The 13434-nt window shown below is 41.9% G+C and overlaps 1 long non-coding RNA gene across 1 annotated transcript; it reads left to right on the top strand.

Annotated features, from left to right (window-relative positions):
* Positions 1-2018: 2018 nt before the first annotated feature.
* On the top strand, positions 2019-11654 carry LOC142774454 (uncharacterized). The gene is made up of 4 exons (XR_012886408.1): positions 2019-2117; positions 4020-4080; positions 10770-10831; positions 11577-11654. It is a non-coding gene; the product is annotated as an uncharacterized LOC142774454 (long non-coding RNA).
* The last annotated feature ends 1780 nt before the right edge of the window (positions 11655-13434 follow it).

Here is a 13434-nt window from a genome sequence, read left to right as displayed (position 1 = left end):
TTACGAAAAAAAAGAATGCGGAAGTGGCCACATAGTTATAGGTTCGCAAAAGGGACGCAATAAAAGGGCGCAGGGGTCTTCATAGGGTCGACTTTGTAATTATTGCAAGAAATGATAGCATCCTGGTATAAACATTTACACTATATTTAGACAATGGCGGCTCTAGCATTCAACTAAAGAAACACTGGTCTTGAATATCACCAAGCCAATTCATATTTTGCAATAGGTTAAAACAATCTCATACATTTGCCGCAAGTGTACGCAGTGCACGGCCCGAGATGGTCGCTGAAAGAAATGTCTCATAGACGCATCGAGATGGTATGTTGTTACCAAAAGCTCGCGTGCTGATCCACGGGCCACTAAAGTGGGGTTCATCGCCTGCGTCAGCTCTGTCGGATGTAATTGCGACCCATTTTAACTCCCTCACGTTGTTCTGCGGTGAACATTGCACGTAATTGTTATTCAAGGTGGTAATACAAAATTTCAGAAGCTATCGATCAGTCGCAACCGCCATCGCGACAACATCCAGCCGTTGCGAAAGCCCGTTCTCAACACATTCTGAACTTCTTCACTCTCTTAGATATAACTACAAAACAACGAAGTTTGCAATTTATTCCTACACGTATAGACTGATCCAATTTTATGGGCTCTCTGCACTGTGTTTTCTATACTCGCCGAGCAATGTCACTACTCGTAGAGAAGTACTGTAGAGTAATGTCTGTGACAAAATGCATAACAGTTCCTTTCCACGTGTGCGGCCTACACACTTACACAAGCAATGCATGGCGATCGATGGGCAACTCGATTTTCTACCAGGTGCAAATTGGTACATCTCGCTTCACATCGATCAGGCAGCGGCGCTCTGGAGGAGCCACGAAAGAGAGCGAAGCAGTTGCTGTTGTTTTCGTCCTCCTTTCCTTGATGAATTTAGGCGCATTCGCGATTGTTTTTCATACTCTGGCTTTTGTTTTATCGCAAGTGCCGTACATACGCGTGCTGCATATTTACTTCTTAAAGTTGTGGAGTGGTGTGATGATATTATAATACTCGTAGAGAAGCACTAGTTCCGGCCCCGACCCACTCGCCATTTTTTCCCGTGTGCGCTCGCGTGCTGTTGCTGGCGCTTTACGTCCAGCAAAGAGGAATCGCGACTCGTCATATAGTGAAATACGAATGATTTTGCCATATTTTTTTGATACTGTCAGAACCTGTGATCACCTTTTTTATATTTTCGCTTGTGGCAGGAAAGAGTCACGGTGCCCTGTATAACAGTACCCGAAGACGAACACCGTCTTTTTTATTCGCTCCCAACAACCTAACAACAAAAAATTTTGCACATAAAGTAATTTAGCTCTGGCCCCGAGATCGGCTCACGTCAAAGCAAGCAACGACGTCATGGAATGCATACATCAAAGGTTTTAACGATTTGCCATGATTTTATCGTAGGGTGACGTTCTCGCATGATAAACAGTTATTCTTGTAATTCGTGTTCATACCTACATCGCCAGTTAGACGACGACGGCACACTCTCGCGTCTGATGACGCTTGTTGCACAATAATATGCACAGATGTTGCTATAGAAAGTGTCAGAGAAGTGACGGAAAACAACAAAATGGTTAGTTTTTTTTTCAGGGAAGCCATTCAGTCGAAAGTGTGGTAGTTTTTAATATACGCACAATTTATACCTCATATATCTTATACCTGCGCCGAACAGCATCCGACGCATCAAGGCCCTTCATCTGATCACCGAGACTTTACCAAAGCACCAAGACTCTTAATCACATCCTTGATATCACAATTAATTCATCACCTGCAAAAGTTTTATTTCGAGAAGCACGTATTTGTTTAGTACATATCTTCCTGCTACTCTTGGGTTAATAAGAGTCTTTATTTTTCACGAATTGAATAAGGTGATTGCAGTTTTGATTCAATCACTCTAAACAAACAAACCAAATTCGAAAAAAATGAAATGTGTTATATCATGGTATTTTTTTCTTTTATTTCCATCTATAGATGATAATACTCCTATGCTTCAGGCTATGGATTCTACAAGGAAGCTTTCGAGAATTTTTTAAGATGGACAGCCTTGCTCCCTTCTCGTCGAGTCGCATAACCAGGTGACCACATAGAGGAAATAGGAGTTAGAATAGCTTTACAATATCACACATTGTGCAGTTCGAAGGTGAGTGCTATAAAGATTTTGATATATTAACTGTACTGACGGCTCCATAGCTCTATTTCCAATAGCAAAGTATTTGAGATACTGATCTACGCTTTGCTACTGGAACATAGTGGTAGTTCCTTACAATAGGCAATCTACAGTTTGCATATCAATTGCTTTAGGTGGTGAACACACAAGAAACACTCACTTTTTTTAGAAGAATCTCCAAATATGGAGAAGTTGTTCCGTGAAGAACCTAGAAATAAACGACAGTACATTATTATCAAGGTTAAAACTGAAACATGTGAATAATTCGTGTTTTGTGCCGATTGAAAATTCCGTATAGGGATCTTGATTTTTGGAAGAGATGAGCAACTGGACAGAAGTCGTAAAGATTAAGATGGTATTTAGATGGAAAGTCTTCAATTATTGGGTGGAGGGGTTAGTATGGGAATCTAAAAAACAAACAACAAGATTACGGATTTTCCAACCATATAAATGAGAGCTTTCACGCGTATATTTTCTGTTCATTGTCCACAACCCGCACAAGAAAAGTGGGTTTTCTAAAAAGAAATTTTTTCTAAAAAATTTAGAATATTTAAACCACCATATGGCTTCGCTTCTCTTGAACTTTACTTTAAGGGTGCCGGTAACCCAAATTTATTTTTTCTCGCTCAACAGCATTTCTACATACAGATTGTTAAAAAGCGCACACACTTGTATACAACTTAAACAGCTTGCCATGAAGACAACAAAATAATGAAGATGTGTTGCTGTCAACAAACATCCCAAAAGATGCAAACTTTTGCGTGCCTTCGTTTCTACTGTTATTTGCCGTCTGCCGTGAAGCACATAGAGCTTCTCGCATTCAAAGTTTCCTAGTTTTCATATTGTTAAAATATAGTGAATCGAAGAACAGGCGTCACCTAAGACATATTAATATACTTACAAGAACGGTTCAGCTTAAATTGAGGATGACACAGCAAGCGATGGAAAGAAAAATATTAGGGGTAACCTTAAGAGACAAGAAGAGAACAGAGTGAATAAGGGAAGAAACCGAGGTTAAGGACTTCATAGTTGATATCAAGAAGAGGAAATGCACATTGGCCGGGCATGTAGCGCGTAGAAAGGATAACCGCTGGTCATTAGGGGAACTAACTGGATTCCCAGAGAAGGCAAGCGGGTGAGGGGGAGACAGAAAGTTAGGCGGGCAGATGAGATTAGGGAGTTTGCGGGTCTAAAGTGGCAACAGCAAGCACAGAACCGAGTAGAATGGCGGAACAAGGGAGAGGCCTTTGTCCTGCAGTGGGCGTCGTGACGGTGATGATTATAATGATGATAAAAATTCTTTTAAGTATTTCAAGTTAAGACGTAAATGTGATATGACGGTTTGCTGGCAAGAAGTTGAACTTGGAACTAGAAGTACTCAGCGTAAACGATGGTAATGTGTGCAAACACGGAAACAACGTAATTGAACAAGAAAACTGAAACAACGTGCAGCACTTAGAAGTTGTATTTGTCTTTGCACGCATTAGATGGTTTTATGATCAGCCCTTACGCACCAACTCAACTCTGTGTCACTACCGTCTCCGTGTGCGCGTGTTCGCGCGGAACATAACGTAGTAATACACCGTATGGGAGACTCATATCAAAAGTGGTAGGCGAGGTAGGGCCAATAATTTCAAGTTGCTAGGTACCTTCCTAAAGAAAGCTAACATACCATAGCTTCTTGGGCATCGCATGAAGACTTTCAGTGAATCAACAGTGCACTGCTGTCACAACAATGTCGAGCGACTCGACAGGCCTTCGTTAAGACTGCTTTTGCCACTGCTTTTGCCTGTGCTGCCTTTCCTACCAGCTTCCAATCTTTTCGTGACCGTGGGCTTCGTGGTAGCCGAGAGAGTTCTTTACATTCCCAGGTAAGCAACAGTTCTTGTGTAAAGAGGCATGCATCATATAAATTCGACTTGGAGTGGTTGAATGTACCTGAATGCTTGCGGAAAACGAAATGTGCTCAACAAGTGCAATGGCTTGATCGAATTGGTTCAGTAAAAATAACTGTAATAACTGATACGACTCCGCAAGTTACTTGTTTTTAGGCTTAAAATGTCGAAACTTCAATAAAGCCACGCAAGGCTTAAAAAGAAGTGGACAATTCTGCAGACTACCATGGTTTCTTTTACGTAGTTTTCACTTCTTAGCTAACTGATAGAACTTTAAAATTTGCCGCTAGGCCTTAGATAAGTGATGCTTCGTTTTTTCCTCATTGATTCTACACGCGGATAGCTTCGAGTTAGGAAACGTACACGACACGGATTTCCGAATTCTAAAGACAGAATTTCGCCCAAACATTTGTATTTCAGATAGTGTCGTAGGCCTTGCATCACTTCAGAATCTTCTCGTAGCTGCCGTTGCTTTGTACGTTCCTTAATATTTTGTTGTTGTACGTACGCGGGTATTTATTGCGTGAATTGTTCACTTCATTATTTTTAGTTTTAAGTGCTGAATAATGTGAACGTACATCCAATCTGTGTTGAACATACCTGTTTATGATGATGATATTTTTCTGTGATCTACTCAGAAAGAGCAGTTTTCTAAACAGCTTTGCTGTTACGAAATGACGAGAAGGTTTCAGTACAGTAGACCTAATTTTTTACGTGGTTTCATGTCTGAAACTTAAAAAATTGTTATTACGTACGTTAAACAGACACCTGCATTCTAACGCTCAAAAAAGGACACTTGATGACAGACAGGACAAACACTTCATGCAAATCTCCCATGTTTGCATCGGTTTTGCGCTAAAGTGAAGATGTGCAGAGCTTTTGACTATCTCCCTTTGCCAGTATATTTTTCAAGCCGTTAAGAAGGCCTTTCATATTTACTAATGATATAAATACCACTTAGAGAAAAAATTAACTTACTAAAATTTACGAAACACGGTTGCGAGTTTTTTTTCTGTATTTCTAAAACAAAAAATTGGCCCCGTATCCGCATGTAATCTGCAAATGTCGTCAAAAGATGATAATCTTGCGTGTGTACAGAGTTAAAAAAAAATTCATTTGATGTTCTGCGCAAGAAGATCAGTGAATGGTATTCCCGAGGCGCTGCGTTAGAGTAGTGCCTCGAGCGTGCAGCGGAGGCGAACGAGCGCAACAAGTCATGTCATGGATGGATGGATGCTATGAGCGTCCCCTTTATAACGGGGTGGTGACAAGTATGCCACCAGGCTCGACAAAAAAACAACCTTTTTTTTCCTTTTTTTTATGTTGGCCTAATGCCTCTACTTCGATAAATTCTATCTTAATGGAAAAAAAGGTAAATTTCCAGCTTAAGTTCTCTGCCATTTACGGCACACTGTCCATATTTTATTTTTCTAATATTTATTTTTGTCCTTTCTCTCTAATTTTCTGCCACCAATACTCTAACCGTCTCTTACTTATTTCAATCGCGGGTGTGTTCAGCTTTCCATTGTTGTCCCTAAAACCCAAGGCTTCCTGTAGGCTCGTGCCCAAACGTACACCTGGGTGGATATCTCCACATTCAATCAGAACATGCTCCGCCGTTTCCTTATCTTTCCCGCAGCATGTGCATTGTTCTTCTTTACTGAATCTTGCTTTATAACTACGCGTTCTAAGGCAACCCGATCTCGCTTCAAACAGTAAAGCGCTTCCCCTTGAATTATCGTAAAATGCCTCCCTCCTTATTTCATTTTTGCCCTTTCGGTAGTTACTCAGAGCCGGTTTTTTCTCCATAGCTGCCATCCAGTAAATCCTCTCCGCCTCCCTGACTTTTCCCTTAACGCTCTTTGTTGACATATGGCTCACAATACCAGCCGTATATTTACTAGTGAGTCTTCTAGTTCTTTTTCTCCACTGTGTGTCCACGCTCTTCCTGTACAAATAACGGAACACCTTCTCTGCCCATCTACTCTCCTTCATATTTCTCAGCCTTTCTTCGAACCTTATTTTGCTCTGCGCTTCCCTCGCCTCAAAACCTGCCCACCCCATATCGCCCTTTACAGCCTCGTTTGTCGTCTTCCCGTGAGCACTCAACGCGAGGCGTCCCACAGTCCTTTGATTTACATCCATTCCCGATTGCACCTCTGCCCTCATGCACACCACTGAGTTCCCAAAAGTAAGCCCTGGAACCATTACACCCTTCCACAGACCTCGAAGCACCTCATACCTATTGTATCCCCACAACGCTCTGTGCTTCATTATTGCCGCATTCCTCTTTCCTTTTGCTGCCGAGGCTTTTTCCTGTACCTCCATGTATCTATCACTCTCATTTACCCATACTCCAAGGTACTTGTATTCACTTACCCTCGGTATTTCTTGGCCTTGTATGGACACCGTCTGATCACAGGGATCATTGAATACCATCAATCCACACTTCGTTACACTGAATCCTAGTCCAAGAGCTTCACCTTCCCTTCCGCATATATTCGCCAGCTGCTGTATATCATCTCGACTGTCCGCAAATAAGACGATATCGTCCGCATAAAATAAACCTGGAAGCTTCTGCTCAATCATCATGCCGCCCTGTTTGTGTGACAGATTAAAACCAATGTTGCTACCTTCTAGCGCTTTTTCCATACTCACCATGTACAGCATGAATAACAGTGGGGACAAAGGACATCCCTGTCTCAGACCCCTGCTAACCTCAACGTTTTCTTTGCTACGCATTCCTTCCCACTCTATGCAAACTGTATTTTCTCGGTATATCTCCCTCAAAAGCTGTATACAGTCGTCGCCCATGCCCATTCCTTTCAATATATCCCACAAAATTTCCTGATTAACGTTGTCGTATGCCCCAGTGATGTCTAGAAAAGCCATGTACAAGGGCCTATTCTCTATTTTAGATATTTCTATACACTGAGTGAGAACAAACAGGTTATCGTCTAACCGCCTGTCGACTCGAAATCCGTTCTGAAGTTCTCCCAAAATATCGTTATGTTCGGCCCATGTTTCTATTTTCATTTTTACTGCTTGCATCGCCAACCTGTAGAGCACCGATGTAATGGTTAGTGGTCTATACGAGCGAATCTTGTCCTTTTCTCCCTTGCCTTTATAGATTAAGTTCATTCTACTTTGTCGCCAACTGTCCGGAATTTGTCCGTCCTTTAAGCTTTTTTCTACTGCTTTTAACAATGCTTCTTTAGTGTTATGTCCTAGTTCGTTAATGAGGCTAACGGGAATCCCATCTAAACCCGCGGCAGTGCGCTTTGGAATTTTTCCTTCGGCCTTTTTCCAGTTGAAATTATCAAGTACTAGCTCTTCCTCTGTTGCTTTCTCCGCCACACTTTTACTCACCGGGGAGATCCCCTGAACGCTCTTTTGAAACGAATCGGCTGTTACCTTTTGGATGTAACCTAGCGCTTCGTACCCTTCCAATTGATTTCCTCCATCATCTAGAATATGTTGTTGCGTTGTGACAGACTTCCTACCTAGCGCCTTTATGTGGCTCCAAAAAATCCTAGGCGCGGCCTCCTTTTTTTTGTGTATCTCTGTCATCCAGCGTTCACTTTCACCTTTAATTTTTGCCTCTACCAATTTCTGTACAAGGGATTTTTTCTCCAAATATATTTCCCATATTTTTTTTACTTCGTCCTGCGGCCGCTTCTCCTTTTTTGCCTTTCTATGCTCCCGTGATGCTTCGCGTCGCTTCTCGATCGCCTCCCGGATTTTCTTGTTCCACCAACTTTTTGGCTTCCTTTTTCCTTTCCAGCAAACAGTTTTCTTCTCTTTCCCTATCTCCTTCGTCATTAGATGTAACAGCTCACTATACTCCCAGTCCTTGCCTGGTATTTCGCCTACTTCTTCCTCGACTCTTGCGGCTATATTTATTATTTGTTTATCATTTAAATACGAGCTGCCAGACTTTGATTCCATGCTCATATTTTTAGTTTCGTATCCCATTTGTAATGTTATTCGTTTATGATCACTACCCAAGCTGTTAATGCCTTCCTCGTCTATCCTCATTTCTGTCAGTTTGTGGTAAATTCCTTCAGTCATGAGACAATAATCAATACTTGATTGCTTGTTTCCGACTTCCCATGTGATCTGGCCGTCACATTTAGGCCCCGTGTTAACTATCTCCAGACTATGTTGCTCGCAAAGATCTAGTAATAACTTCCCATTGGTGTCTGAATATCCGTCAAGGTCATGTATGTGGGCATTCATGTCCCCTAGAGGGATGATTTCGGCCCCATTACCAAATTCCTTAATATCCGCACTCATGCAATCCACTATCTCCTGATTCTTTTCTCTGCAGTTATTCCCCGTCCACAAGTAGGCTACCCCTAGCCACGTTTTCTTTCCACCTACTGTGCCCAGAACCCAGAGGTGCTCTGAACACGTCTGTTTCACTCTAACCCATTTGGCTCCGCGGTGAATTGGCATTCCTACACCCCCACCTTTCCTTTCCGATATGGTCCTGTTACACCCTTCCCAAACATAATTTTTAATATGTGGTGGCTCTTCCAAGTCTCTAAGGTGTGTTTCTGTAACCGCATACACGCCTATCTGTTCTTTGTTTAACTGCTCCTCAATCTCTAACCATTTTGCCTTCTTTCTGCCACCCTGCATGTTTATGTAACTAATTGCAACACGCGCCTTTTTCCTTTTTCTTTTACCTTTTTTCTGGTTTTTCGCAATTCTACCTGTCAAAGCGTCCTCCTGGTTGTTTTCCCTGTTACGAGCTACCCCGGACTCCGAAGGGCCCGTGAGCCCCCCAAAAAAGCTACTGCGCGTCCTGCCAGTCGCCAGCCCACCTCGTGTCCAAGCCTCTTATCGAAATGAATCTTGTCTCTTTGGAAACCACCCCACCTGTGCACTTCCCTGTTTAAATCCACTACCTCGAAACCCTTCTCTCGACTAATTCGCCATATCTCTTTGTTTGCGTCGATAACCGCTCTTTGCAGGTTGACGTTGCGTACTGGTACTTCCGGTACTGTGCATACTACAATTTGCACCTGGGGGGACACGGTGCGCATGTCATCCACCCCTTTCGCCAAGGTCGTCGCTAGTCCTGACGATTCTTTTTTCAGGACGTCATTTAACCCTCCCGCAATTACAACGAGGTTACGATTGTTAGCTTTAGCTGCGAGTTGTTCACCCGCTTGACTCATTACTGTCTCCAGCGTTTGTCCTGGCAACGTCCCTATCGCAACTCTCTTGTCGCCTTTCACCCTTTCTTTGATTGCCGCTGCGCATCGGACTAAATTTGAGTCACCGGCGATGATGACCTGTTCAGACATTCCTTCTGAAACCTGCACCTGGCTGCTGACTAGGTGACTAGCGTGAGTCACGGCTGCTGGTTTGCTCCCTCCCTCCCTCAAAACTACTTCCCGGTAGCTGGGCCCTGTGGCCAATGTATCTGCCTTTGTCATGCCTGTTTCCCTCATCTCTCCCGCACGGGGGGTCGTCGCCATAATGCTTCCGCCGTCACCTGCGCTGTCATACATGACGCATGAGCGCCATCTGGCAGTTTCTTTTAAAAACAAAGCGCGTGGCCATGCGCGCCCGTCTCAGAGGTTATAAGGTCTAAAACGCGAAGTGACGGGTAGGTGCCACCACCATCTCGTCTTAGCATTGCGTTGGAAACACTCCCCGTTCTCTGCAAGCGTTGCATGGTAAGCGCAGCGTGATAAGCGCTACAGTCTTTAATATTACTTATGTATGCGTTTTATTGTAAGAGATGCATATTCAGAATATATGTGTGTTGTTATGGTGCCCCAGGCATGCGCCAGAATTGCATTTTAATTGACAATTGCACAAGCATGAACGCTCAACCTTGACATGAACGTCAACCTTGAGCAACATTGGTGGTCGCTGCGGATGGGGCGGCCGTTTTAAGTACCCAATGCCGGTGGGAGTAGACAAACAGACAAATGTACAGACAGACAGCAAAACAGACAGACAGACAGACAGACAGACAGACAGACAGACAGACCAAAATTTTTGCGTCGAAGGTTTCCAAGAAAGACTATCGTCTTTCAAATACCTTATTGTGAAGTAGATGGCTTTGCCGCAATAATTGTCACTGCTGAGAAGAGCACCCTTTACAGGCAACGCTGCCATGTTTACAATCTTTCAGAAAGGTGGTGTGCACAAAAGCGTTAACTCTGCAGTGTGATATCACAATGCACACGATTGCTAGTTACCAAGGCAGCATAGCTCGTTGATCCATAAAAAAGAAGTAACACGGGTTAAGCGAGGCTCATAAGATAAGGTAAGATCTAAAAGGTCGATAAAGGCAACCAATAAAAGAACGACATTCATATTGGTTCATTATTTTCACGGATTGCTATCAATATCGGCATCTCGCGTTTGGGGCGAATTTGTAACATGACGGTGTGCTGTTGTTGCTGGCATGGTGACATTGCCTAGCCAGGGAGTTATAGGTCAATATTTCGTACCCCGAGCGAGCTCTCAAATTGGCTTGAACGAAAATGGAGAATGTATTAACTCTTATGCGTTCTCGTGCTGATTTGTATGGTAGATATATTAGTTATCACGTTTTCTTTAGTGTTTCGAAATGTTTCAGACATTGCACGACATATTGCAGGCTCTAAAGCAGTGTGATGTTGATGACCTTCATTGTGCAGACATACACATTGGTCACGGTGGCATACTGAAGGACCTTGGTGACCTAACCTCATCGGCACAGGTAGGTACATTCAATGTGGTAGTTTTTAGTGAAGGAACGAATGGAGTTTTTCATGCTTCAACGTATTTTGCACCAATCTCTGACGTTTATAAAATCGAGTAAATGCTCAACCATTTCTATAAGGTCACATTATTGGTTCTTTGTATTTTCTCGAAACGATGGTTTTCTTTTGTCATGATTTGAAATCAAGACGTCCAAGTCACATAGGTAAGAGCCTTCCGCAAGAAAGTTATAAAATTCGTGCTATTATTCCAATTTACTGAACCATAGAAGGACTCAGACGGACTTAATGAAGGGGGGGGGGGGCAGGCAAAGTCAAGCTAAAGGAATAAGAAATTCAAAAATATGTAATAGGAAGCCGTATTGTACTCAATCGCTACATAAGTAGGCAGAAATTTTTACTATTACATACATAAAGTAATTTTGACTAATATAGAAACCTTGTAAACATGGTTTCATGCACAGTAGAATTAGCTTGAATTTATCTTTATCATGTTCCTAAGTGTTGCATCGTTAAAGCCGTAAATACTACCGAAACACTTTCTCCCTATACGTGTCAAGTAAAAGCGGAAATGAGTCAATTAACGCCAATCATTCTCTGGGTCATGCGCTCCATGTTCGTACCGAAGAGCATGATTCAAATCATCTAGCAATCACTCTACGTATGTGCTATCTTTTTATAAAAAGGTGCATAAGAGGGAAAAAAATGTTTGAGGGTGCCATTTGTTGTTTTTTTTTGTTGCAGAGTTACGAAGCAGCTATCCGGCTTGATCCTCATCTCGCTCATGTTCATCTGAACCTTGCTGTGATCCGGCACTTGGAGGTGAGTTGCGACATCGCGGACTTTAGGACAGCATTAATCTATCATTAAACATAAGGAAAAGAGAAATCGTAGTTTTCTGGCTGAGTGTTCTTGTGTGAGTTGCGGTACATTACAGAGAGGACATTATTCCGCAGGTGGAATTGTTTATATATTTAGGGTGGTTCTCATTTTTTATTTTATTTATTTTTATTTATTTAATTCATTTATTTCTAATTGGGCATTTTTTACAAAAATGCCCACAGAAGCGGGCAAAGGGAACGAGTGTCTCCTGATTAGGCTCACTTGTCGTGAAGCACCTCGAGAAAGTACAGCAAAACAGTACATAGAAAACTCGAGATTATACAAACAAATTATGAAAAACGATGATCATTACAACAAGCACACAAAATATCGGTTAAAGACTAAAAAAAAGCTGTTCCTTAGCGATAAATAGAAAAACGTTATCGGCAATATTACCATATATGGAAACACATACAATTTCTGTGTATATAGAAAACAATAATAAAAACAAAGAGTATAACATATATTTCATACATTACCAATTTTCAGCACTCGAACCCTATAAGTGGGTTTGGATTATTACAATCACTGTTTACTTCTTAAATATTGTAATGTTTTTCGACGCCCTTGCGTATAACAGATGCTCTTATATTGTAAATTTAAAGTGGAGTCCGCATATAGAATATATGGCAGCCAAAGGAGCACGGGCAATAGGTATGCTTCGTAGAGGTAGCAGTACAGGTATGGTTTGCGTCGTCATGGGCTTGTCACGATATATTGTTAGGTACTCACCCGATATTACAGTTTTGCTCCTTCTTGTTTTCTGGAGCACCCGCCTACAAACTTAGACCACTGTTAATTATAGAACGCAAAGCATTTCGATTATGTCCTGGACTCCCTAAGTTTGTCGCAAACAGTATTTTGTATCAAGAAGCACGCTTGCCTTCAACTCTTAAATGCTTCCAAATACTAACAGTGCGTACTCTTGTAAATGGTATGCATCCCCACAGGGGAGGTTGCAGTGGGCTATCAATAATGAGTCGACAGCCTTTTTAACCATCAGTAGTCTAGATTAAGGTGTCCACAAGTAATAGTCGTTAGGAAGCTCTTAGAAACATTACAAGTAAACCTTCATGAAGTACTGGTGCTAAGGAGACTTATTTAAACAATAAAATGAAATTCGAGAATATATTTCCTAAGTATTGCAGAAATTTTTACAGCAGGTACTCAAATGGCCTTGTGGAATACAACCTGGCAAGATTAATTTTAAAGATTGTATTACCAAGTGATGCTTCAGTTTGTGAAGAAAAATCAGAAACGGTAATTGCATCTTCATTGTTTAATTGGCCTCTTCATTTCATTTATCCGATTTTTCACCTATTTACAAAGCGAAATTACTTGCAACTGTCTTAGAATCATAGAAATAGCTTCTATCCATAACAGATGCTCTCATTCCCACAGACTGCCTGTCTGTCTGCACTTCATTAACTGCACCGAATATGGGGAATGCTCTAGAAGTGTTTTATGCCCTTGCCCCAAGATATGAACGTCTCATTCAATTGGTATGAGTACCAGGTCATAAAGGTAATACCCTTCATTAATTTTCAGACGCACTTGAAGTGGCTTCACGGAATGGTTCCATAATTGCTATATTAGTGACGCTAGCATTTATCGTCGGGGCATGGTTTGAAAATTTTGCCACATTGGATGATTTTGAAATGTCTTGCTTCGCAGAAGCGCAGTTTTCTCACCTTAAGTAGACTTTGGAAAAACGTATGGT

The sequence above is a fragment of the Rhipicephalus microplus genome, chromosome 10 (assembly GCF_043290135.1).
Source record: "Rhipicephalus microplus isolate Deutch F79 chromosome 10, USDA_Rmic, whole genome shotgun sequence".
NCBI lineage: Eukaryota > Metazoa > Arthropoda > Arachnida > Ixodida > Ixodidae > Rhipicephalus > Rhipicephalus microplus.
This window is presented reverse-complemented; position numbering and strand designations above follow the sequence as displayed.